Source organism: Acomys russatus, chromosome 32, assembly GCF_903995435.1.
Source record: "Acomys russatus chromosome 32, mAcoRus1.1, whole genome shotgun sequence".
Taxonomy (NCBI): Eukaryota; Metazoa; Chordata; class Mammalia; order Rodentia; family Muridae; genus Acomys; species Acomys russatus.
The window spans coordinates 32317852-32343877 of record NC_067168.1 but is presented as its reverse complement, the minus strand read 5'-3'; the positions used below and the strand labels follow the sequence as shown (position 1 = coordinate 32343877).

Below are 26026 nucleotides of genomic sequence, written 5' to 3'. Positions count from 1 at the left end.
TAACAAGAATATGTTCTAAAGAGTCAGCACGTAATAGCATGGCAGCTCTGGCTAGCAGTTCTGTAATTTATACACGGGATTTTATATGTGGAAGAATGATTTTAAGCAGTCTCATACAAAGTGTGAGAAGTGATGGCATGCGTTAGTTAGCCTGACTAAAAGCCATTTCACAAAACACTCACACACCAAACCTCATTGCATACTTCACGTGTATATGACTTTGTATGCCAGTGACTCTGCAATTAAGCTAAAAGAAAAACAACTCCATTTAAAGGGGAATGAGAATGAGGCGATTGCAATGGCGCACACCTTTAATTTCAGCACACGGGAGGCAGCAGCAGGTGGATCTCTGCGGTTTTTGAGGCCACAGCAGTCTATATCGGTAGCCAGGGCAATGGAGTGAGAGCTTGTTTAAAAAAAAAAATGAGGTAACAACTAAAATGGGGTCGTTAGGCTGAGCTCTGATCCAGTAGTTCTTTTGAAGAAGAAATGGGGACGTGGGTGCAGAGGGGGGAGCCCGTGAACAAATGAAGGAGCAAGAACCTCAAAGTGATGATCAGATAAGTTAACGTTTAAAAATCAATTTAAAAAAGGTTTTTTGAGACAGGGGTTTGCTGTGAAACAGCCCTGTCCATCCTAGACTTCCTTCATAGACTGGGCTGGCCTCAAATTCACAGAGATCCGCCAGCCTCTGCCTCCCGAGTGCTATTTTTAAAACTGTGAAGAAAATTCAGTATACCAGATTAGCCTGCCTCATTGTGAAAACCAGATGGTGCACAAGGAAAGCACTCCTGTTAAAGTTCAAGCTTGTCCTGTAGGTTTTATGTAACTTTGGAGTCAGAGGGACTTGTAATGTGAATCATTGTGCTCAGTCAGAATATCAAACCATTGAAGATTTTATCCAGGAAAAAAAAAAAAAAATGGTGCTTCTCAGAATAAGGTCAACCACATTCTAAACCAACTTTTGGTGTACTTCCAACAATTTTTAATTACACTCACTGTCAGCTAGTGTTTGGCTTTTGTTTTGACACAAGTATCTCCTAACAAGCCCCACACATGGTTCAACTTCTCTGACAGGCAGAGAGAGATGCTTCTGCCACGCCCATTTCCCCTGGCCCTACTAAAAAGCTTTCTCTAAACTCTATAAGAGACTGGAGAGAACACTGAAAATTTCAATGTACGGTATTATAGGATTGACATTTATTTTATATTATAATGATCAACATTTCTCCAATCAGCCATTTTTCTGTAAGGAAAATTATTCACCTCCTTTCTCTCTCTCTCTCTCTCTCTCTCTCTCTCTCTCTCTCTCTCTCTCTCTCTCTCTCTCTCTGTGTGTGTGTGTGTGTGTGTGTGTGTGTGTGTATGTGTACATCTCAGGTTTTATTTCAGGAAAACCCTTTTACATAGTGAGCATGCCCTTTCCACCCCAAAGAAAAACCCAGCCCCACAAAATTTATTCTATCTTGAACTCTGCTTCTATTCTATACTTTTCCTGTTGGGCTTGGCATTAGCACTGGATACTGAATTCTTCCCACACCCTGTTCTCTAGAAGCTCTGAAGACATTCAGAGGTGTGGTGACTCATCACACACATGCTGGGACCCCTGGTGGAGAAGCAACAAGTGCAGGCACACACTCACACATGTGCACACTCGTTGTACAGACATATGTTTCTCTTTCCAAAGTGCAGATTCTGAGAAAGAAAAGAAGAATTCTCATTTGCAACCATTGCAGAAGTCATAGCCATATATGAGATCCAAATTTCCTAAAGGTCTGAGACACTCATTCAATGGATCCAAGATGGAAGGCTTTCAGCCTCTAGACCTGAGCTTCCACAGCTCCTTGTAGGTAGCAGAGCCTGGGGTGTGCACCCTGGCACCAACTGAGAGCAGAGCAGAGTGTGCTAGCTGTGCCCTCCCTCCTGCACACCCCTGGCTCAGGAAGTGGATCCCTCCAGGTAAGTGTGGGAGGTGGGGAGGGAGTGGTGTCTCTTCATCTTCCCTGCTGAAATCATGGGCCCATGTGACTGCTGAGCCAAGGTGAGAATGATCTAGAAGCAAGCCCTAATCCTAGGGAAGAATCCTAAGGCATGTCCCCATGTCCTGATACTACGGTTTTGGACAGTTTCTGCTGCTGCTGTTGCTACTACTCCAGACACAACTCACTGCTTCCTCCAATTATTCCAATGACAACCCAAGGTGTGATGACACCAAAGTTTAAGTCCACTCAGGGGAACCAGTGAATTTATTAGTCCTACCTACAGAGCAGTGGATACAGGGCAAGGCTAGATGACCTTAAAGCAGCCATATTGAAAGGTCCACACCCAGGGTGGATGATGACATCCCTTGGCTGTGTAGAGGGCTCTGCCTACCCTAACCCTTCTTTGCCTCTAATCCAACCTTCCCCGAGACCTGGAGGCCACATGCAATTAATTAGGGTAGAATTGCATACAACTGTTTAGGAGGGGGCATCTGCATACTCAGATGGGGAGGGGGTCTCATGAGCCTCTCCACCCCCTCCTTCCAAGAAAGGAAAGTCACAGGTTAGCCCCAACTCTCCAGGTGTTCCCGTCTATTGGCCTCCCTCCATCATGACCACTGGGGACCAGCGAGGTCAACAATGCTGAGGGAGACACAGTTTGGGACAAGCCAAGACTCAGAAGAGTGCAGTGGCCTCAAGCAGAGTTTGCATCCTGCTTGGTCTGGGTAATGCAAAGCTCAGTTGTGTCATCATTTTCTTCTGTTCCACAGTCCCAGGGGCTTGCCCAGGCACACAGACTGGACCGCTATGTCCACCAGATGCTGTCACCGTGCCCCTTTCTCTCCTCCTTTCTCCATACTGGATTTCATATCTGCCTGCTCCCAGGGCTGGCCATTACCGGACGCCAGAGAGCTCAACCTCCTGAATTCTCAGCCAATAACACACCAGGACTTGGCAGAGAAGAAGAGCTGATGTGTACTCTGCAGTTTCCAAGCATTCCCCAGTGGCACTGGGCTCCAGCTGTCCACTGTCCGTGGTCTCTTGGTCACACAGCCTGCACTGGCTGCCTTCCCTTGCCTATCTGCACTTCTCGTCTCCCCTAAAGGTATTGTCAGCCTGCACACAAATCCTGGTCTTGCACTCTGCTTTTGAATGAGAGTTGGGGTGGTGAGGAGTGATGGACACAAGATGGTGTCTGTGCCCTGCACGGAGGAGACAGTGAAGTGGTTTAGCCAAAGTGGACAAAACAGAAAGACAGAGACTGTGGCTCTCTTTGGAAGTCCAACCCGCTTCCTTGCATGCTAACCTGCTTTGTTGTGTCTCTTGCCCCTGTATCTGCTTCCAGCTTCATTTTCTGAGTTTCTTTCTTGGCTTCAAGTAGCTATATGACTCAGCTTCGATTCTCTCTCTCTCTCTCTCTCTCTCTCTCTCTCTCTCTCTCTCTCTCTCCTCTATCGCTCTCGCCCTCTCTCTCTCTCTCTCTCTCTCTCTGTGTGTGTGTGTGTGTGTGTGTGTGTGTGTGCACAAGTGCAACTATTCTCATCTGTAAAAATACCTACTGCATGGAGACAACTCATCCTTATTTCTCTATCACCATTGTGGGCTTTCTAGTACTTTGCTATGGCTCAGAAATCAAACCAAGGCAAAGCTTTTGAGTCCCCTCTCTGAGGCCAGACAATTCAGGGGAAAGCTGCATGAACAAAATAAACCTAGGGGTCAGTGGTCAGACTCACAAAGTCCAGTAGTCCCTCCCTTGCCAATCCTAGAGAGTTTTATTTGGTTGATTACAGTGAGGTTCTGTTATGGAAGGTCTGAGAAATTCTACCCTCTCCTGGGTTGTGTGTGTTTTCTGGTCCTTTAAGTATGGAACACTGACTCTTCAGTCTCGAGAATGGAGTTTAGAAATTTCCTATTGAATCCTACCTACCCCCTAATGGCCTATAAAAGCACATTGACCTCTCATAAATTATACAAGTGGAATAGATCACAGAGCGAGAGAATTTGGCTCAGTGTCTCTAACTGCTTGCTGTATGTATGAGTGACTAGGGAACCGACCTCTGGGCTCCAAAGCGACTTGCTCTGAGTGACTCAGCATGGGCTCCAAGTAACTGTGTCAATGCTCTTGATTCACACCGGTAAACACAATCTGAGGGTTAGCTGCATGAAATTAAAATTGTACGGCTGCAAGGTTGGTGAAAATCAGTGTTCAAAACACTATATAGTCTCAGAAGGCCCCAAAGTAAAGGAAGTGACATTTGCTCTCTTGGGTAAGTGGGCTGGGGGTGCTCGGTGGTTGGCTGTTTCCCAGCTGATGTCTGCAGCGTTTCCACCCACAATAAGAGCTCCATCCTGCCTGGGTTAGTTGCTCTTCCTATTGCTGTGACAAAACAGGTAGTTTTCATCAGGTGAGGAGGGGCTTATTGTGGCTGACAAGGGAAGGCATGGTGGCAGAAGGATGCTGCAGCTGGTCCCTTTGCATCCATATCCAAGAAGCAGAGAGGGATGGGGTTGGGGTTCAGCTTGCTTTTTTTATGTTTACTCAGTCTGGGACTCCAGTCTATTCAGGGTGGGTCTTTCCTGTTTAGCTAAACCTTTCTGGGGTCACCGTCTTGGTGATCCAGAGGTGTTTCCAGGGTGGCTGTAAATCTGGCCAAGTTGACACTAACCAAGTATCATGGTGCTTTCTAGCTTAAAATGAGGGCTAGTAGAGGGGGCCAATCTCCTGTGGTGAATGGTCCTAAAGCCATGTAGCATCCCAGGTACAGTTAACATGACACTGTCTCTGAACTGTCCCTGCTTGCTGTAAGCCTTCCTACAGCTGTCTGACCATGGCCTCTGAGCTGGGCTGCCTCCTGTGCTCTCCCTCACTGGCCATCCCTTCACAATTAGTTGTTATGTACCAGAGTATTAAGTTCTAGGCATCCTTAAGATCACCTGTATTTGACCCCCAGCAACCTTTCTACTGCTACCCTCTTCTCCTCATCCCTAAAATGGCAGCTGTTTCTCAGGATTCTGTTATTTGTCTTTGTCTACAGATAACCATCATCACCAGAAGTCACACCATGTTGCTCTGTTCCAAACCTCCATTTCTCTCCACAACCTACCACCTGTCACCCATCACCCCTCTGATTTCATGTCCTCCTCTTTCATTGTCACTGTCCTGCTTTAGTCACACCGGCGGTGTTCTCTTTTTGCCCCAGTGCACAGAGATGCTCCTGCCACCCACAGGGTCTTTGATTAGACTGTTCTCACCGCCTGCAGCTTGTTCTTTCCAGATGTCTCTGAAGCTCACTTCCTGTGTCTATTTAAGCCTCAGCAGAGCCAAGGGCTCAAACCCTAGCACTAGAAAAGAACAAAACCAGTTATCCCCTCTGTGTTCCAATAAGGTACTACTAGTCCCTCCCCCAAGAACCCCAAGAGAGCAGTTTTCTTTACTTGATCCCTGGTATGTATCATCAGGGTTTGGGACAATGCCTCCCACTGACTGGATTTCAGTGTGTTTCTTTTTTTCTTTTTTTAAAAAAATATATTTTATTTATTCATATTACATCTCAATTGTTAGTCCATCCCTTGTATCCTCCCATTCCTCCCTCCTTCCCATTTTCCTCTCACTCCCCTCCCCTATGACTGTGACTGAGGTGGACCTCCTCCTCCTGTATATGCTCATAGGGTATCAAGTCTCTTCTTGGTAGCCAGCTATCCTTCCTCTGAGTGCCACCAGGCCTTCTCATCAAGGGGACGTGGTCAGATATGGGGCACCAGAGTTTGTATGAAAGCCAGACCACTTCAGTGTGTTTCTTAAATGAATGACTGAGTGCTCAGCTGATGAATGTTCCCTCCACCCCCTTGTACACCTGTGGCTTCCATTACCCATTTCATGATGAACCCAAATCCACGCCTCCAGCTCTGTGTTTAACTAACACCCAAGCCCAGACTTATCCCCGTGCACCTGGCTACTTAGCACCTAGAGATCTGAAACTTACAGTATCCAAGACAGAATTTCTTTCTCCTGCCTTCTTCCCCAAACCTCTCCCTCCTTCTGTATCCCTTGTCTCAGTAGGTGGGGTTGCCCATGCATAGTTGTAATGGCAAACTTTTGGGGCTGCCCAGATTCCTGTCACCTGCCCCCACATCTCTAACAATTATTGCCTATCATGGAACTCCTGCCATCAGTGGCTTTTGTAATCGTGTCTCACTTTGTCTTGCTGTCCTTTCTCTCTCTACCTATCTCATTTGACTCCAGCTCCAATGCTTATTTCAAGCCCCAAGTTCTTAGCAGGACCCCTGCCACACTTCCCAGTACACACAGCCCTTTATTAACTGATGATTAGATTGATTTACCCATCGCTGACACTGGTTCTTAGCTCCCAAAGGCAGAATCTGTGTGTGTGTGCATGTGTGTGTACATGTATGTGTGTGTGCATGCACATGTGTGTGTGTTTCGATCTACCACATTGAATCCTAGGTATCTAGTATTTACCACACAGTAGCTACTTAACAAAACAATAGATTCTAATAACACAATAAGATATTTGACTTAAATTTATTATTTTAAGCTTAACCTTGAACTGCTCTTCTTGCTTCCACATCCTAAATGCTGAGATTACAGACAAATGCAATCAAGTCAGGCCTTAAATATATAATTTAAATTTATTTATGTGTGAGTATGTACGTGCGCGCGCGCGCGTGTATGTGTGTGTGTATAGGGTTCATTACTGCAGATTTGGCCATGGATTATTACTTATGAAAATAAGCAACAAAAGAAAAACATTAGATGTTTGGCCCTCATCAAACTGAAAACATGTGTTTCAAAAACACTACTGTGAAAGTAAAAAAAACACATATTGGAGAAAACACTGATGCCTCACCAATGTAAAGGAGTGGAAACTCTGTAGGAAGAGTGTAGAGCTTGATAATAAAAAAAAAAAGCCTAATTAAAATGGGCCACACTTGGGCTCGGGAGACGGCTCAGTGGCTAAGAGCACTTGATGCTCTTGCAGAGGACCAGGGATTGGTCCAGCACCCACACACCCATTCACAAGCATCTGTTACTCTAGTCCCAGAGCATCTACTCACCTCCACAGCCACTCAGCACACATGCAGTGCACATGCACACACGTGCAGACAAAACACACAGGTGAAGTAAAGTAAGTAAACCTAGAAAGGAACCGCAATGGGCCAAGTCTCCAAACAGCGCATGAGAAGTTTCTCAGCACCAGCAGAGACAGTCAAATCTAAACTGCAGCATGATGGGTGCCATTAAAATGTCAGTTACCAACCACAGGCAGGGAAGTGACAAAAATCAAAGCCCCGGCATGCTGCTGGGTGGGGATGAAGTGGCCCCTTCGGAAAAGTCCAGCTGTTCCTGCAGAGTAAAAGCACAAAGTTTCCAGCTCAGACATCCCAGCCACGCCCTCCTAGGTCTGTTCCAAAAAGTAACAAAAACATATGCTCACACAAACACACACACACACACACACACACACACACACACACACACACACACGGGTGTTTACAGTAGTATTCTTAATAAGAAAAAAGGGGGAACATCCCAAATGTCTATCAGCTGAATATGTGTAACGGCTGCACAGAAGACACATCTGGCTACAAAGGGAATCCAGCACCAATACATGCCCAAACATGGATACATAACGAGGGGAAGATGCCAGCTATAGAGTCACAGATGACTTCTTTTTTTCTGAAATACCCAGAAGAGGCAAATCTTTAGAGGCAGCAAGCAGATGCCTACTACCCAAAGGTTTCGGGGGATGAAGAGTTGAGTACTGACAAGCAGAGGCAGGGGGCTCCTCCTGAGAGGAGATGCTCTAGCCTTCCTAACAGTCACATGTATCTAAAAACATACTAAAGCCGTTGAAATTGCTGGACTGCACATAAATCATAGCTTAATAAGGCCATTAAGAATAATGCATGGGCATATGTAGATGTGCAGATTATTATTATAAAGCAATTCTGCTCTTCACAATGCTTGTCCTGTAGTAATTTTATATTTAATTTAAGATATAGTATTTAATGCATAGACAGTTACCGGCTTATGATGGTTCAACTTAGCATTTTCTTCTGACTTTATGATATGTTTCATAGATACTTTTTTTCAAGGTTCAAATGTAGGATTTTTCTGGGCTACCAGTACTCTCTTGCCATGCTAGGTAGTGGCGGTGAGCCACAGCTCACAGCTTAGATCATTAAATCCAGCAGAGTGATTAATCGGGGAGTCGGCTTACAGAGATATTTGCCAGGATGAAGGATGCACTGGCAGGGGATGCGTGGGACGAGAAAGAAGAAGATTGGATCCTGGAAGACCCAAGAGAAGGTGACCTGGGCAGCTTGTGGGCTTAAAGGCGGAGACCTAGCTGGATTGAAGTCTGAAGATAGTTCTAAAGTCAATATGGCTCCTTCTGGGGGTGAATGGCCGCTGCCTTTCTCACAGCCTTGATTTATGAACTGGCTGGGTGGTTCTTGAGCCCTGCGCTGTCAATGGCAGCTTGTCCTTGATGTCATTTTTCTCTAGTTGGATGATGATGTCATAGACTTCAAAAGTGCACCCCTCCCCAAAGTGTACTCAAACGTACATGGCGCCCAAACACACATGACACCTAAACACACATGGCACCCAAACACACATGGCACCCAAACACACATGGCATCCAAACACACATGGTACCCAAACACACATGCACCCAAACACACATGGCACCCAAACGCACATGGCACCCAAACGCACATGACACCCACGCATTCCCTTAAGTTACAGATGCTCCTGAAAAGGTTCTGGAAGTATAGCAGAGAACCGCTGGCCATTGGCCCATCTTGTCTCTGGTCCAGAGATTACGGGTTGCACAATGGTAAAAACTTAGGGTCACTTTAGGCAACTACTTTGCTTTAAAAATCTCAAGAACTTCTTTTGATGAGAAAATTACAGAACAGGCAACATCAGCACATGTGAGACACCTTTGTGAGTGATTTTGGGTTGGCTGGCGATTGATGAGAGACTCTGCCACTCCGAAATCTCAACTCTTCCTCTTTCTATCCTGACCTTGGAGTCAGGGGAACACACACACTCAGATTCTAAGGTGCGGTTACAAATAATGGCTAAGGAAGACTATAAAGATGCCGACTGCTTGCTTTAGCCACGTGAGGTGCGAGCAATCATTTGAGACCTGCTAATGTTGACTATTGTGTTGTTGTCCCCATGTCCTTTCAGCTGCCCTCTTGTCGTCATTTTGAAGCCACCTGTCCCGATGTGGAGTCCCTGAAGCAGAACACAGAGTCGGTGGCTGATCCGGGACACACAGTGAGGGACATTAGTATATGTTTTTATACTCCATTAAGAAAGAGCCTGACTGAGGGCCTGGCAAAGGGCACAGTGGACTAAGCCACTTGCTCCTAAACTTGGTTTTCTGGGACTCACACGGTAAAAGAGAATCAACTCCTGAAATTTGTTCTCTGTCTCTCTCTCTGTCTCTCTCTGTCTCTCTCTGTCTCTCTCTCTCTCTCCCTCCCTCCCCCTCCCTCCCTCCTCCCTCCCTCTCTCTCCCTCCATCCATCCATACACACATACACGCACACATGTGCGTGCACACATGTGTATGTAAAACTTTAACCCCACCCCCACCCCCCCACCCCGAAAGAAGCTAGGAGGTGGTGGTGCACACCTGTAATCTGAGCACTCCGGAGGCAGAGGCAGGTGGATCTCTGTAAGTTTGAGGCCAGCCTGGTCTACAAAGGTAGGCCAGGATATCCAGGGCTGTTACACAGAGACACTGTCTCTGGAAAACAAACAAAAAACACAAAACAAAACAAAACCACCCACCCAAACAAACAAACAAACAAACAAAAAGTGAGGTTGAGGTGTGGCCCAAGTTACAGCTGGTGGACAGTCTGGCAGAGTCTAAGTTATTCTCCCTGGCAAACCACTTATATCATGCACTCACTCTCTTCATGCTGGCATGAATGGAACATGCTGGAATTAGGCTGCCTGTTTCAGCCTTGTTCCCCCCACCACCACACAAACTTACCTTTTTGTCCCACCTAAGATGACCACATAGCAAGTTCTTGGAAGCAAAGTTCTGGTTTTTCTGAAGCGGGCGTGTAGCCACTTTTCTCCTTCCATGTGTTCATGTATTTGGGACCCTGTTTCTCTAGCACAATCTTTAGAATTCATTTGGAAATTAAATGTCTCTCCTAGCCTCCAAACCTGAACTAGAACTGCCTTTTCTGCGTTTCCCACCCAGCAACTGCCTTTCACGTTCCGTTTCCAAGTTTGTCTCTGCAACCAGGCACCCAGCAGATGTTGCAATGTTAATGGTTTTGTGGCAGGGGGGGGGGAAATAGTGGGGGGAGGGGGGCACCTAGTCAAGGTGCATAGCAGGTGGTCAAATATCTGTGGGACACACAAGGATGGATGAATGAAAAGAGAACCGGGTGACTGTTTTCAAGACTCAATTACTTAGTGCTTGTCCAACGTGGAAAAGGAAAAAGTCCCTGCCATTCAAAACCTCTTGGGTATCTCTTAACCCATTCTCCCCACCCCCCTCCCTGCCCCCACGAAATCTCAGTAGCATAGGCAGAGCCTCCAGGACAGAGGTTAGCAGTAGATTGTTTTAGTGCGCTCCACTCCAGCTCTCAGTGAAGGCAAACCCAAAGCACGCCCCAACTTCCCCGCCCTCCACTTTCCCCCAGGGTCTGCAGCCCCGGGTGTGTGTGGGGGGGACGTAAGGGTGGGGGCGGTCCACATTGCAGAGAAGAGGGCGGGGTAGTGCCAGCCTCCAAGATCACCCCCCCCCACCACCACCACTTACACTTCTGTCACCTCCCAAGGTTTGAGCTGCACACTGGGCCCTGGGGGCTACCAGGGCAGAGAGAGGAGCATTCATTTGCTGGAGCCAGGGGCGTGGGAACTACTGCCCCGGGGACCCCAGAGGCCAGAGGCTTTCCCGCCTGGAGTCACTTCCAGGCTCCCCAGCTCTGCAACCGCTATCGCAATGCAATCCGGGGACTGTGCGCTCTAGCTGTACACTCCACAAATCCACCCCCGGCTGGGTAGAAGTTTCCCTGAGGTAAGTCCAGAAGCCAAGGTCCTCTGGGAAAGCACAGAACAAAGTTAATATATGGTCAGTGGTGGGAGGCAGTGGATCAGCAATATGAGAAAAGTTTTAGAGGACTGAGGTGAAGGAAACCGGGTTACCTAAGGTCTTAAAAGCGCCTCTTTGGGTGTGTTCATCCCCTCCAGACAGAGCGAGCTGCACTCCCTGGCTTCCTTAGGTGGTTTTGGGGTTTGGTTTTGTTTTGTTTTCTTCTGTATCAGGCTGTTAAGAGAATCATTCCCTGCTTTGCTTGGGAGTTCCCCACCACACACCCAGGGGGTTCTCCCGGGGTGAGAAATGCCTTACCCAATACTGTGTCCCCACGTCCAGCACAGGGCCCCCGGCGCATGGCAGGCGCACAGGGCCACTTAACCTGGAAAAGCCACTGCCAAGCCCGCAGGTACCCAGCTTCTAAGGATCCTTGCACCATGTCACAGAAATCTATTGACTTGGATTTTTATTGTTGCTGCAGGGGATGAGGGAGGGAGGGAGGCAGGCAAGATGTGCCTTTTAAAAATCCTTTCCCAGTGACATTCTACTATGTGTGGAGCCCAGACTGCCTGGCTCATAACCAGCCTTGGAAGGAATTCTGGCCAGAGGAGGAAGGGAAAATCCTGGAACTAGGAAGTCATGTTCTTTTGTATGTGGCCTCGAGTGATAGGGTTTCTTGGGGCTCCTTTTTAGAAATCTCTAGTCTGGAGGTGTTTTAAAGATGACTTTTGCAAATGCTAGGAGGTCAACAGGAAGTACCAGATAGCACCGAGGAGCTGTGGGGTTGCTGATATCCTGAGACTCGAGATAGAATAGTAGTAGAAAGCTCTTCTTAAGGTTTTTTGTTGCCAGAGTACAGCAGTCACTGCGCTCACTTGCTTTTAAAAGATTTACTTATTCGTGTGTGTGTGTGTGTGTGTGTGTGTGTGTGTGTGTGTGTGTAGGGGAATCTGCTACAGGTATGAGTGCCAGTGCCTGGGGACTCCGGAAGAGGGCTTCGAATCCCCTGGAGCTGGAGTGGCGGCAAGTGGTTGGGAGTGTAGGTACTGGGAAACCAACTTAGTCCACCATAAGAGTAGTGCAGGCTCTTAACGCCTGAGCCACCTCTAAGGCCACCCGTCATCCCTTTTTAAAGGATCTATTTGGTGAGCACCACTCTTAGTTTTGTTTTGTACTTTTCTTTGCACTCATTCCCACGTGTAAGTCTTTGCTCCCTCAGTTTCTTCTGGAATATCTCTCCCTTCCATGCAACCTCCTCTTCTGGTGTAGGCACAGTTTGTTCCTTGTCTCACCTCCAGGGGGCGCTGAGGTGCAGGACAGCCGGGGCTCTGAGCTCTTTAAGTGTGGCAGGGCATGTGGGCGTTTTGTTCACCTGGAGATGAATCTGCAGCCAGCTCCTTCACTTCTCAGATCCTGTGCACATTTCAGCAAGTTCAGCCATATATATAGCATTCGTTTGGACACCTTGAATCTTGCTGCGCTGCTGAGCCTGGGGACATTTACCTATTCACAGGCTTGTGCTGCTAGGATGGCACACATTGCTCTTATTTTTAAAAATTACTTATTTAACTTTTAATCGTGCATATGCTCTGTGTCTGTGAAGGTGCCCACAAAGGTGTCACACCCTCTGGAGCTGGAGTTACAGGCAGTTGTGAGTCACTGGCCCTGGGTGCTGGGAACTGAGCTCTGGTCCACTGCTGGAGCGGTAAGCACTCTTTAAGCACTGAGCTTTCTCTCCACTTGTGGCCTCTGGAAGAGCAATACTGGCTCTTAGCTGCTGAGCCACTCTCCCATCCACACATTACTTCTTTAAGGTGGCATCTTTCAGACGCTTGGTTGGCTTTCCCCATAGACAGACCCTTGATGGGCCTGGGTAGCTTCCTGGGTGTTCTTAAAGTGAACGCATAGATTTGAACTCTTGGTTTTCATGATTTCATGAAGTTAACAATTTTCACAGGTCACCTCGGGGTATTTATGGTTTTTGTTGTTGCTGCTGTTTTTCATAAATCAAGGCACTTTAAAAAAAATGTGTGTGCGCATATGTGTTTGGGTATGGGGGATATACTTGCTAATCTCTGTGGAAGCCAGAGACTGATGTCTGGTGTTTTCCTTTATCATTTCCCACCTCACTTTTGAGACAAGGCCTCTCTCTCTCTAAACCGAGGGCTTGCTGCTCTAGGTAGACTAGGCAGGGAGGCCCCTTGGGTCCTGCTGCCTTCTCTCCCTCACTGGAGTTATAGAGGCATCACTGGTGTGCCAGGAGTTTGTGTGGATGCAGACATCTGCACAGAGGTCCCTGTGCTTCTGCCACAGATACTTTACTCACCGAGTCGGTTCTCTGGCCTCGAGGGATTGTCTCTACTGTGAAGTCCCAAGTATGCCAGCGTGAATTCACACTGTTCTGCTTGTCAGTCAGTGTCTTCACAGTTAGGGCCATGTGCACCAAGAGCCAGAAACTTAAAACAAAGGCTTGTGAAACAAAAAGCTTTAAATGTTCTCATCGGTTTAAGAAAAACCTGCCATTTCCTTCCCATCCTTTCAAAACATCAGAAATGCAGAGGAGGAAGCGGTGAGATGGCTCAGTGGGTAGAGACGACTGCCAAGCTTGGAGACCTGGGCTCCAGCCAGCCAGACCCACACGACAGAGAGAGAGAGCCAACTCCCTCAGGTTGTCCTCTGACTCCACATGTGCATATACACCATGGCATGCTCACAAAATGTGTGCACACGTGCAAACACACACAGGCACACACACACACACACACACACGCATGCACGCGCACACACACTCAAGTGGAATGTAAAATGAGTGAAGGAAACAAGGAGAGGAGGGCGAGAACCTGGACCGCGGGTTCCTTTCCACTCCTAAGTTTGTTATACTTAAATGCTGTGCCATAAGAAATCAAATTTTATGATGCTCATAAAATTTTTGTTAAGCATTCATTAGGGAATAAACTTTTGCTTCAGGAACAAAATCCTTTGGTTTTGCTAAGTCTTCTAATGACATAATTCTCTAAGAATATTATTATTAAATGTAAAATACAATTTTCTTGTCTCAGTCTCTTCAGAGAGTGTACATTTTTTAAAGGTTTAGTATTTGCAATATCAAAGCAGGGAATTTTATTTATTTATGTAGGAAGTACTGATAGGGCTAATTAAGTCACCACATAGAGATCAGGCTACAAGAACTATGACTAGAAACAGGAACATTATCTCTTCCTCTGTGTACATTGTGTGCTACAGAGTCCTGTGTTTTATATATATATATATTTAAGATGGTGGTTAAACCCTCAGTAAATATGCCCTGGATCAGAATTTCTCAAAAGCTAAAAATGATATTGTTAAAAATATTCCAAGGTAAAGAAATAAGGTACAAACGAATGACTGTGCATTTGAAAGCAACAGACACTCACTTTGACAGGCCCAAGAAACAAGTCAGGTGACTGCTACATTTTCCCCCTTTTACTTCTTCTTTCTTCTTCTTCTTCTTCTTCTTCTTCTTCTTCTTCTTCTTCTTCTTCTTCTTCTTCTTCTTTCTTCTTCTTCTTTTTGCTGTTGTTGTTTAATTTGTTTGCTTGAAGACAGAATTGTTCCATGCAGTCCTGGCCAAGCTGAAACTTACTACTACATATGCCATGGCATGCTCACAAAATGTGTGCACACGTGCAAACTCATAGAAGCCCTCCTGCCTCCTGAACACTGGGCGAAAGGTGTGCACTACCACTCCCAGCACACTTATTCTTTTATGTGTGACACGAACATGACTTTTCCTTGGTGATTAAGTGCTGGATAAAGTATTTTTAAATTTCTTGTCATATTTGTGTGTGTGTGTGTGTGTGTGTGTGTGTGTGTGTGTGTGTGTAGGTGCTACACAGAAGCTATGACATATAGGCGGAGGTCAGAAGACAGCTTCCAGAGTTGGTCCTCTCCTTCCACAGTCTCTACCTGGAGACTAAACTCAGGTTGCCACGCTTGCTTGGTGACTACTAACCCATGTCCCCAGTCCTCTCTTGACATTTCCCGCTTGTTGTGACTGCTGGTTTTCACAGTAAGGAGTGGCCTAAGTTTGCCCTCCAACAGGCCTACTTTTGAGTGACAGATGATCCGGATGAACCCTGACCTTGACTTCTTAGAGCCTTTCTTTGCTCACTTGTCCCGTGTAAAAGCAAGGCCTTCAGAAAGAGTGAGAAAATTGAGCTCTTCGTAAAATGCCAAGTACAAGGGCACTCTCCAGCAGGAAGGTGGCAGGAAAGCCATCAGGTTTGGGACAGGTTGGGACAACTCTGTCACTGTTAAAGCCAGTGAACGACTTGTTTCCATGCAGTGTATACATAGCACATGACGAGCAGAGAGTGCGAGTGCAATCTCTCTCTCTTTCCTGGAAGCAGCCCAGTTCATAAAGATTGCTTTTTTAAAAAGACCTGTCACTCAGGCATACAGCTATCCTGGACGAGATGCTGCCTGGAGCAGAGGTGGAAAGGCAGGGGAGGGGTGTTTCTCCTGATCTCACAGTATATGTCTTCATATCTTTTTTTTTTTTTTTTTCTGTTTCTTAACAATTAAACTTTATTATACAACCCAACTATCTTACACAAAAGGGAAAAAAGGTTAAAGGGAAAAAAGAGTGAACCTTCCGGTATCCGTTCCACAGGACGGGTCCCTAGGTGTCTCTGGCCTGCGCGCTGGTCCGGCCTGTTCGCTGATCCTCTTCCCGATCCACGTGTCTGGTTTGTTGTTGTTGTTGTTGTTTGTTTGTTTGTTTTGTTTTGCTTTGCTTGGGTTTGTTTGTTTGTTTGGGGGGTTGGAAACAGGGTTTCTCTGTGGTGTAGCCTTGGCTGTCCTGGACTCCCTTTGTTGACCAGGCTGGCCACAAACTTATAAAGATCTGCCTGCCTTTGCCTCCCAAGTGCTGGGATTAAAAGCATGTGCCAACACGCCTAGCTATGTCTTCATATCTTAAACTATAATTTGAGGAAACCTTTTTCCAGAAAAATAAAATTATTCCCATAGGTAGATGACTTTTTAAAAAAAAAAATGTGTTTGAGGGGCTGGAGAGATGGGTCAGTGCTGAACATCACTGATTCCTCTAGCAAAGGACCTGGGTTCAATTCTAAGCATCCACATGGCAGCTCGTAACCATCTGTAACTCCAGTCCAGAGGAGCTAATGCCTTCTTCTGGCCTTTGCTGGCACCAGGCCCACACATGTGGTACACAGACTTGCATGCAGGTAAAACACCCATAGACATAGAACAAAGTAAAACAATGAAGCATATTTATTGCTTTTGATTCCGTGGGCCGTGTTCTGTGATGCTGGAGGTATCTTTGCAGTCCATCCTCCAACTCCCACGCCTACTCCTGTGTATGTCGGTTGATGTCAGGGGCCTCCCTCAACTGCCCTCTCCATGTAGTTTTGAGACAAGTCTCTCAGTAACCTCAGCTAGGCTACTCAGCAAGCCTCGAGGAACTGCTGTCTCTGCCTCCCCAGCACAGAGACTATGGTCACGTGACTTCTTATGCAGCGGGTGGGGGAATCCCAAACCCAGTTCTTTATGCCAGCGCTGCAGGCACTTTAGCCCCTAAGCCCTTTCCCAGACTGTCGGCAGAAGGGATGATGTCATAATTTAAAACTGCCTTGGTATGGTGATGAACACCCAAAATCCCATCCCTCAGAAGGCAGAAACCCAAGGACAAGGAGTTCAAGGCTAACCTCAACTACGTACGAGTTCAAGGCCAGCTAGGGTGACATGGGACACTGGCTAAATAAACAAGTGAACATACAAAAATTCTTCCCTGAAGATGAAGTACAGCCGCCACATTCAGAATGTCTATTGGGGTGCAGGATATCTGAGGATATCAAAAAAGAGAAACATGGCGTGCACCTACAGTTTCAAGGTTTTAAAGCAGTCTTCCTTCGCAACCCCAAGCTCTTCAAGGGTAAGAGAGTAAGATACAGAGATCATTTGCCACATCGTGGGTAATTAAAAGGCACACTTAATGAAGAAACAATAGTCTCTGCCTCAGTCACTCTCCCTGATTCTCACCCTCCTCCTAAGTCTGCTCTTGGAGTGAGCTCGCAGTGTTGGCATGGGGATTTGGAAGAGATACCCAAGGGCAGAAATGGATGCTGTGTAGCCAACACAAACCATACGCCAGCTGAAAACATGTCCTGTGCTTTTCTTATCCCTAATGTTTCCCACGGTACCTGTCACTTAATAGGTACTAATAAATAGTAAATTAGATTTCCAAATCTGCCTGGGGTGTGTGTCTTCTTGAAAGCTGGGGCAGATGCTCTTAGATAGTTCTGTAACATGCAAAGCTTCATGGTGCTCTGAACACCCTTAAGTCGGCCGACCTCGGGGAAAGCTACGGACATGCAAAGTCTCAGGCAGGATAAGGAAAACATCACCATTCACAGGAAGGGCAGCCTAGCCAAAGCCAGAAGCTGCCAGTCTACCATCAGGACCGATACCCTCACCTCTGTGTGTCCTCTTGAGCGGCTGGGATAATGTGCAGTTAAGTACTTTTTATGGTTCCAAACGACAAGTCTATGGAAATTTTCTGCCTTACTTTTGGCATGGAGAGGAAAGTTTTGTTCCAAATGTTCGGATAATAGAAGAAAGAGAAGAAAAAAATAATAAAGCATAAAAATGAATTTAGTTTAGTGAATGTGGACCTCAAAGTTCTCCTTAGCTCACGAGGTCTCAAGTGAACTCTCAGCTCTTTAAGCATTTACAGCTTGGGATCAGGACTCAGAGTTGACTCTAACATGTGCTGATGAGCTGTGCATACCAGATGCACTCTAAACCTTAGAGCGGGGAACGTTTTGCCAGGATTAGTTGACAAAGGCATTTGTGTTGGCTTGAAAAATCATAAGCTAATCTTTCACTGGGTCCTTAAAAACAGTTTGATTAATGTTTGGCAAGAAATTCTGCCCCAAAGTCTCTATCATGTGAGTCCAAAGGCAAGTGAACTTTGAAGTTCATAGCAAGCCGTCATCATATTTGGTTATTATTGTTCAGTGAGGGAAAAAAAAAAAACCGTACAGCACATGAGATGGTCCACAAACATCTTTTGGTACTCCTGCCTCACCCCAAGATTGCTTGTATAGGTGAGTGTAAGGTCCACTGACTTCTACATCTTCTCGGGGGCGGTTAGAATTTAGAATGTTAAGACAACAAGCTTTAAGGGAGAGTTTCTGACCTCAGGGTCCAGCCTTGCTCTACTGGCTGGAGGATGACGTCAGAGCCCTGGCCTTGCTCTCTCTCTCTCTCTCTCTCTCTCTCTCTCTCTCTCTCTCTCTCTCTCTCTCTCTCTGTGTGTGTGTGTGTGTGTGTGTGTGTGTGTGTTAGTGTTCAGTGCATTCTGCAGGCTTCGTCCATGTAGCACCAGTGGTTTTACCTGAGCATTTTCTCAGCATTGCGCACCTATCTGACTCATGCGGGGCAGGGTTGGGGAGTTAGCAATCCTGGGAGTAGTGCTGTAACATCGGGTTAAAGTAGGTGAGGGAATACTCCATCTTTGTGAACAGCTTCCTAGATTTGATCTGTCCATTCTTGCCCAGGTGGCCAAGGGAGCAGAGTTCCAGATGTGCATGGTGGCAGATTACCTGCCCATTAACATCACTTTCCTTCCCTCCTCTGTCCTTTTTTCCCAGTTTCATGCTTCTAGGAATCGCTTCCCAAATAATCAATTCTCCTGGCTAATTTTTGTTGTCAATGTGAACACAGTCTAGAGTGATCTCAGTCGAAGAATTGCCTCAATAGGACTGGCCTTAGGCCATCTCTGTGAGAGGTTATCTTAATTTATAATTGATGTGGAAGAACTCAGCCCACTGGAGGTGTCACCAATCCCTAGGCAGGTGGGCTCGGGCTACATAAGGATGCTATCTGAGCAGAAGTCAGTGACCAACCAGTAAGCAGTATTCATCCATGGTTCTTGCTTCAGTGTCTGCCCTGACTTCCTTTAGTCATGAACCATGAGCCGGAAGTACAAACAAAATAAACTTCAATATCCTCTCAGTTGCTTTTGGTCAGAGTGCTTTATCACAGAAACAGAAAGCAAACTAGGATACATGGTCACGTGAATTCTTGTTCAGGGTCTGCTTTTGGGGAAAACTCTCGCCTAGGGAGACTTTACTCTCTCCCATCTCCTGGCATTTACGCTTGGGATTTCCTCTGCCAAGGGCAGTATTGTTTTCTAGACTCCAAGGCCTGGCTAACTACTTCTGTCCCTTATTAGCATAAGTACTAAATATTTATGCCCATTCCTAAGAGAAGCATTATTGGATTCCATCTATTTGGAATGGGCACAGTGCCCCGATCCTCTTTAATCACATTGCTCTCCCGTAAACTAATTGCTGTGTGTGTGTGTGTGTGTGTGTGTGTGTGTGTGTGTGTGTGTGTTGTGGTCTCCAGCCCAGCCTCACCTCTAGTCACTCAGTAGATGTTCTGCCGGTATCTGCAGACCAATAAAGGAGCTGACATCAGGTTCTTTACTAGCTGGCACTGGCAGCTCACAGACACTCTTTGAACTTAACTTTCCCACTGATAATGGGATAATGAAACAGTACCCAAGCTAGGAAGAATTGGATGAAATTATGCGTTTTGGGGGTCTCTGGCATGCACGCAGTTGCTATTTAATAATGCTTACTTTGGAGCCAACAAGATAAGAAGATGCTTGAGTTGGCCCTGTGACACTTTGAGATAGGGAAGGCCATGTTCCAGGAGGTAAAGGCCGAAGGCCCATACAGATGCAGTACTGTTGGGTGAAGCCCAGAGGTAGAAAGGCATTGGTAAGCTACCTAAAATGCCTGCCTGTCTTTTCAAACCTAGTGTGGGCTATTGGGAAAGCAAGTCCTAACATAACTCTCTCATGGTTTCCTCAAATTATCCTTCCTCCCAGCTGCCAACCTCTGCCTTCCCTGGATCAGAGGCAGGCGCTGAGCTATTTCTAAGAGGTTTTGTCTCCATAGGCTGCCTCCCCACTGAGAATGCTGCTTGGCAGTTCCCCATTTTCCCTGATTACTGTCATCATCCTGTGTCGGGGGGGCCATTAGGCATCTAATTGTTGAGTCTCCAGGGAACTGTTGCCAGGGTGCTCCTAAAATGCGAGGCACATTTGCAGGTGATTTAGCTGCCTGGGGATGCACCCAGTAAATGAATTCCCAGGCTTGCAACAGTGGGCAAAGAAGGTAAAAGAAAAAACAACTCAGATCTGCGCAGTGGGCAGCCCAGTGAAGAACACAACTGAGGTGGAGGTGGAGATAGTAGCCCTCCAGGGAGGGTCAGGCTTCGAGGGACTTTTAGATGTATTTGACAAGTTGCTGCCTTGGCACGCTCACCTCAGGATCTGTAACTAGACTGTTTTCAAACTGGCAGAGCCAGAGACACCAAAAACTTTGCAGCCCCAGGGCTACCCCTGTGTCCATAGAGCCAATAATTATGGGACACACAGTCACTTGTAAGGAACAGTCACTACAAAGAAAATAGGTAAATTAATGATTAGTGGTGTCTATGTTAGGTTCTCACACCATTTTCTCGATAGACCTGAGTAGACAAATCCACAAATATTTATTCTTTAAATAGTTTAAAGAATACTTTAAATAGTTGCTCCCTCACTCCCCAAGCCTGAGGTTTTCATTTATCTTCTAAGTTACTTCTGCCTTGGTGCTCCAGCAAGCCTTTCCACTACTCCTTTCCTCTTCTTTGTATTTGTGTGTATGTGGGTGGTATGTATGTGTATGTGTGCTTGCATGGGTGTATGTGTACACGTGTGTGTGTACACACATGTGTGGAGGTCTGAAGTTGATACGGAGTGTCCTCAGTTGTTCTTGCGTATATTGATTGAGGTGGGGGAGGGGCATCTCCTCTTAACCGGAAGCTCACCACTTGGGCTAGTTTTAGCCAGCATTACCAGGGATCCCCTGTCTGTGTTTCCCGAGTTCTGGTATAAACTTGATATATTGCCTGCTCAGCTTTTACACGGGTACTGGGGGAATCTAAACCCCACTCCTGTTTGCATGGCAAGCATCTTCTCCATGGAACCATCTCCATGGCCTCTGGTCCTGGAGAAAGCTGCCATAGATGTAGTTGCTCTGTTGTCACCTGAGGCAGCTGACGCAGCAGGGGTCAAGCTGTGCAAGGCCCTGGATAAACACAGGGCATCTGTGCTCTCCCAGCTCCTGTACCTGCTGAACTCCTTATTGGAAAGACAGTTTGCTGAAATGTAGGGGCTCAGTGCTAGAGATGGCTTGGGCCACCCCTAGGACTTCACAAAGGGGATCTTTGAGTCTTTGACCCACGGAGTCTTCTGTCAGTGAACCCAGAGCCTCCAAAGTACCATATGTACCAGTGCTATCCCTCACTCCCAAATAAAACCAGGTTAACTGATGATTCGTGACATGCATGTTAGGGTCCCAAGGAATAGTTATTCCTCAGACCACCTCTGGTCAGTTGGAAAGATCTGAATTCGGGATGCAGCCAGCCATCGGCCTTGACCACTAGTCTACCCTGCAAGGAACAGCGGGAAATGCTTGCAAGCCTAGAAGCGTTATGCTGACACTTGAGTTAACATTCTTGTATGGGCAGAACAGTAGCTCAGACTTCGTTCTTTCACGGTAAGGGAAAGTTTTCCATAAGTGGGTATTTTGTTTGCTTGTTTGCTTTTTAGAAGATGAAGGAAGGAATGGTGAACTTAGTCTGGACATAAAGCTCCAAAGTGGTTGGTGATGAGTGAGAAGCTACGGAGCTCAGCAGCTCCGGGCCTGGGATCCAGCTCTCAGTGGTAAAGCATGAGCCTGGGTTTGACTCCCCAGCACTGGGGAAAACCCTCAGCGGCTCGAACCTCTGCCATTGAAACTGACTTTGCTTAATATTTCCAGAAATCTTGCCCCATTTTATTGTGTGGCTTAAAGAAGAGACTTAATAAATCATCATTTTTATAAGTAGAATTGAGTGGGTTTTCCCCCTAGCCCCCCCCCAGTTAAAGTCCTTTCACAATCTAGGAATAAAGACACAAATCATGAAGGAGTCTGGCCTCCTCCTTGGATCCATTCATTCAGGGCCATGCTTGCTAATTTCATGTCACCTTGATACAAGTAGAAGTAGAGTCATTAGAAATGAAGGGACCTCAGATGAGAAAATGCCCCCACTTGGTTGGCCCGCAGGCAGGATAGTGGTACTTTTTTTTTTTTGGATTGATGGATGATTGATGTATATGTGGGGGGGGGGGGGCGCGGTGGGAGGGCGCAGCTCATGTGGACAGTGCCACTACTGGGCTCCTTGACCCTGGGTATACAAGAAAGGCTGATCAGTTCATGAGGAGCAAGCCAGTGAGTAGCTTCACTCCATAGTCTCTGAGTCAGTTCCTGCTTCCAGCTTCCTGCCCCGGACTTCTCTCAGCAATGGAGAGCAACCTGGAAGTAATGGCAAAATCAACCCTTTCTTCCCCGCATTGTTTTTGGTCATGGTGTTTTATTGTAGAATAAAAACCCTAGCACCTTTCTCTATGTTCTGTCATGTAGATGTGCTTTGTCACTCCTACTCTCATGGTGTGTGTGTGTGTGTGTGTGTGTGTGTGTGTACGCACATGTGTAAAGGACAGCTTCAAGTATTATTTCAGGAGCTGAGCATCAGTCTTCATTTTTTCTATGAAACCATCTCTCATTGGCTTACAACTTGGCTAGGGTAGGCTGGTTGGCCAGCAAGCCCCAGGGATCCGCCCAGCTCCTTTCTAGCCCTGCAATTATAAGTGCAGGCTACTATGCCAGGCCTTTCACTTGTTTTGTCTGTGTGAGGCTCTGAAGACCAAAGCTGGCTTCTCATGCTCACATGGAAGTGCTTTACCAACTGAGGCATCTGCCCAGCTCTCTTTTAATTTCTTGACTACACTATTTTCGTTCCCACCTCAGAGCCTTTGTTTGAGCAATCCCTGCTCCTCAGCCAACACTGCACTCCTCTTGGCCTGCTACACTCAAGCCATTCTTTCAGCATTGTGTTCTCCTCCAAGCAAAGCCGCCGTCCCTGATCTCCCTGAAATAAGTAATTCTTACTGTGTCATGACTTATATCATCTCAGTATAGAATAACCATAAATGTTTACTCAGTGTTCTTTTATGTTCAAAGTCTATTATAGATGATTGAAAATTATATGGACAGAGTCTTATTTCCAGATAGCAAATACACAACAGAGAGGTCAGCAGGTAGCTTCTGAGTGGAATTCAACATCGCCTTAGGTGGATTTAGGGGCTGGTAACTGACTCTACGGGTTGGGGAGGTATTTATGGGTGAGCAGATAAGATTCTCTGGGAAGGCGACATTTGAGCAGAGATCAAGGTCTGTGGTTATCAGTATCTCAACATTTATGAGTGACTATGGAACCAAATGAAGCTATCTGGAGCCATATCCAGGTGCATTGTACAGGGGTCCCTTTAAGCAGGGGAATGATCCAAGTGAGGTAAGAATAAAGTTCAGTTCAGCCCGACATAGTTAACCAGTGCTGGGACAAACTACTGGGGTCTGACACCAGGTGCTTTATTTTAGCCATATTTAAGCACAGAACAGTTTTGGGGGGAAAATTTTTCCTGATGTCCAATTAACTCAGTCCTGTGTATACAGCAAAATTTAAGAGTGTTTACATTGAAGTTCTTTTCAAAATACACATGGCTTCTTCCATAAAGACGGGTTCTACGGACTCAGAAACAGTGCTCAAGATGAAGCTCTAGGGAGGATGGTTGAGGTAAACATGCCTGTGGGAGTCAGGATTGGTTTAGAGCTAAGATAACATAAGTGTTACTCAGGCTGTTGTAAGTACAAGTGACATCTCTCATAAGGGTGGGTTTTGTGGACTGAGAAGCAATGCTCAAAATATAGCGGGGAAGTCTGGGATAAACAACCATAATATTCTGGAGGATTCTGGTGAAGCCAGGCCCTACAGATAGTGAAAGACCAACAGGTTGTAAACTACGTCCTTTCCCAGAGTTCTGGGTGGAAGACAGGCAAACATCTCCTTCCTCTGAAGAAAACAAGCCTGCACTGGCACGCTCAGGGAACAAGGAGGCTGGGGTGGCTGGAGTGGAGGGATGGGAGGAAAAGTCCAGCGAATGAGATCGGGGTCCACATGGAGTGTACCATGCGGATCCTCATGGGCCTTCCAGAACTGCCCTTTAGTCTAAGCTTGATGGAAGGTCACCAGGAACTGTGCACACAGCACTTATTGACCCAATTTATAGTCCTCAAAAAAAAAAAAAAAAAAAAAAAAAAAAAAAAGATTTCTGAATGTAGATTAGATTTGAAGCTGTGCTACTGAAGCAATCCAGCTAGAAGCAATGGTGGCATGGATGTAGTTGGGGTCTGGCATTTGGAATGTATTTTGAAGGTATGGGTCACAAGACTTGTTGATGGCTTTAACTGTGAGACGTCAGAGGAAACCTTTCTCTGTATGCTCTGTGGTTGTAATTTCATATTTAGTGCACCTCTCCCCATCCCCCAAACACCTCATTTCTTCAGTTGACTGAAAGCTTCATGAGGGCAGAACCCGTGCTCAGTTGTGTATCTGTTGCCTACCACATTGCCTGTTATTTAGTACATGCATGGTGCCTAGAGCACAGGAGAGCTGGCTCTACTCCTCACCAGCCCACGGTGGTGCAGTGCAAGTGGTGGCCTGGAGACAGGAGAACTAACCCTGTCCCACTCCAGTCACCACACAGCTGTCCTTAACTGATGTGGCTTCTGGGGCAGATGCAGGGGGAGAAAGAACCATCTTCCTTTGGGGGCTGGCCATGAGAAATTTGACCATGCTCCAGTGAATATGTGGACCACACAGAATGGGCTTGTTTTTTTCTTTGCTGGGGCTGGGGAGGAGGTCACCGGAAAGGGAGATGGGAAGACCAGGAGGTGGGTATGATAGGACACATGGTGTGAAATCCCCAAATAATCAATTTTTAAAAAATCACTTGAGGGAGAGAATGAATGGTAAGTGATTGACTAAAGCTGTGAACCAAGATTTATTTCATTTTGCAGATGGGAAATGAGCCTCTGGGAGTTTAGGTTGAGACGGTAACCTAGGATCTCTCAGTGTAGACTAGAGCCTGTGCTTCTACACTCTTTCATGAGGTGTTCTCTCTTTCAGTTGAGTTCCTTTAAGCCTCACTGTTCTTTATCAGCAGGGGGAAGGGCTGACTAAGATGCACATAGAATAAACTCCATGGATAGCCTGTTTAGCGAGGCGCCTATCCATGACAGCAACATACTCCAATTCCATTGGAGATAAGTTTTCACTCTGTGTGTGTGTGTGTGTGTGTGTGTGTGCATGTGTGTATGTATGTGTGTGTGCATGTGTGTATGTGTGTGTGTGAGTGTGTGTGTATCTGTGTGTGTGTCTGTGTGTGTGTGAGAGACTGTGTATGTGTGAGATTGTATATGTGTGAGTGTGTGTGTCTATGTGTCCATGTGTGTGAGTGTGTCTGTGTGTACCTGTGCGTGTGGGGGCCAGATGTCCACACTGGAATGCCTTCCTCATGACCCTCCCCTTTTTTGAGACGGAGTCTCTTGTTGAAGCTAGACATCACCCTTCCTAGCTTGGTTGGCCGAGGAACTCCAGAGATCCTCCTGTCTCCACTGCCCAGTCCTGAGATTACAGACAAACACTGCTGAGTCACCCTTTCCCCATGGGTGCTGGCGATCAGAACTAGGTCCTCCTGCTCCTGTGGCAAGCACTTCACCCCCTGATCCATCTCTCCAGCCCTGTCTTCCTGAATCCTGTTTCCTTCCCAGTGTAGGGCATCAGTGTTAGCTCTTGATGCAGGCACCTAAGGGATGTCAGCCTAAGCCATCTGACCTGAGTCTTGTTTTGATAAATACTATGGATCTCTTGCCAGTCACCGCTGGGGTACTTAATCTCCATGCAATAAGTTAGCCATTCAAGATCGGTCCTCCCAAGGGCATTTGGAGA

The 26026-nt window shown here is 46.5% G+C and overlaps 1 protein-coding gene across 1 annotated transcript in view; it reads left to right on the top strand.

Moving 5' to 3' along the window:
• The first annotated feature begins 10986 nt into the window (after positions 1-10986).
• The window catches only part of Col6a6 (collagen type VI alpha 6 chain), a 131684-nt gene continuing 116644 nt past the window's right edge, over positions 10987-26026 (top strand). Inside the window, exon 1 of the mRNA XM_051140010.1 lies at positions 10987-11059. The gene's annotated coding sequence lies outside the window, so the exon portion shown is untranslated. The remainder of the gene's footprint in view (positions 11060-26026) is intronic.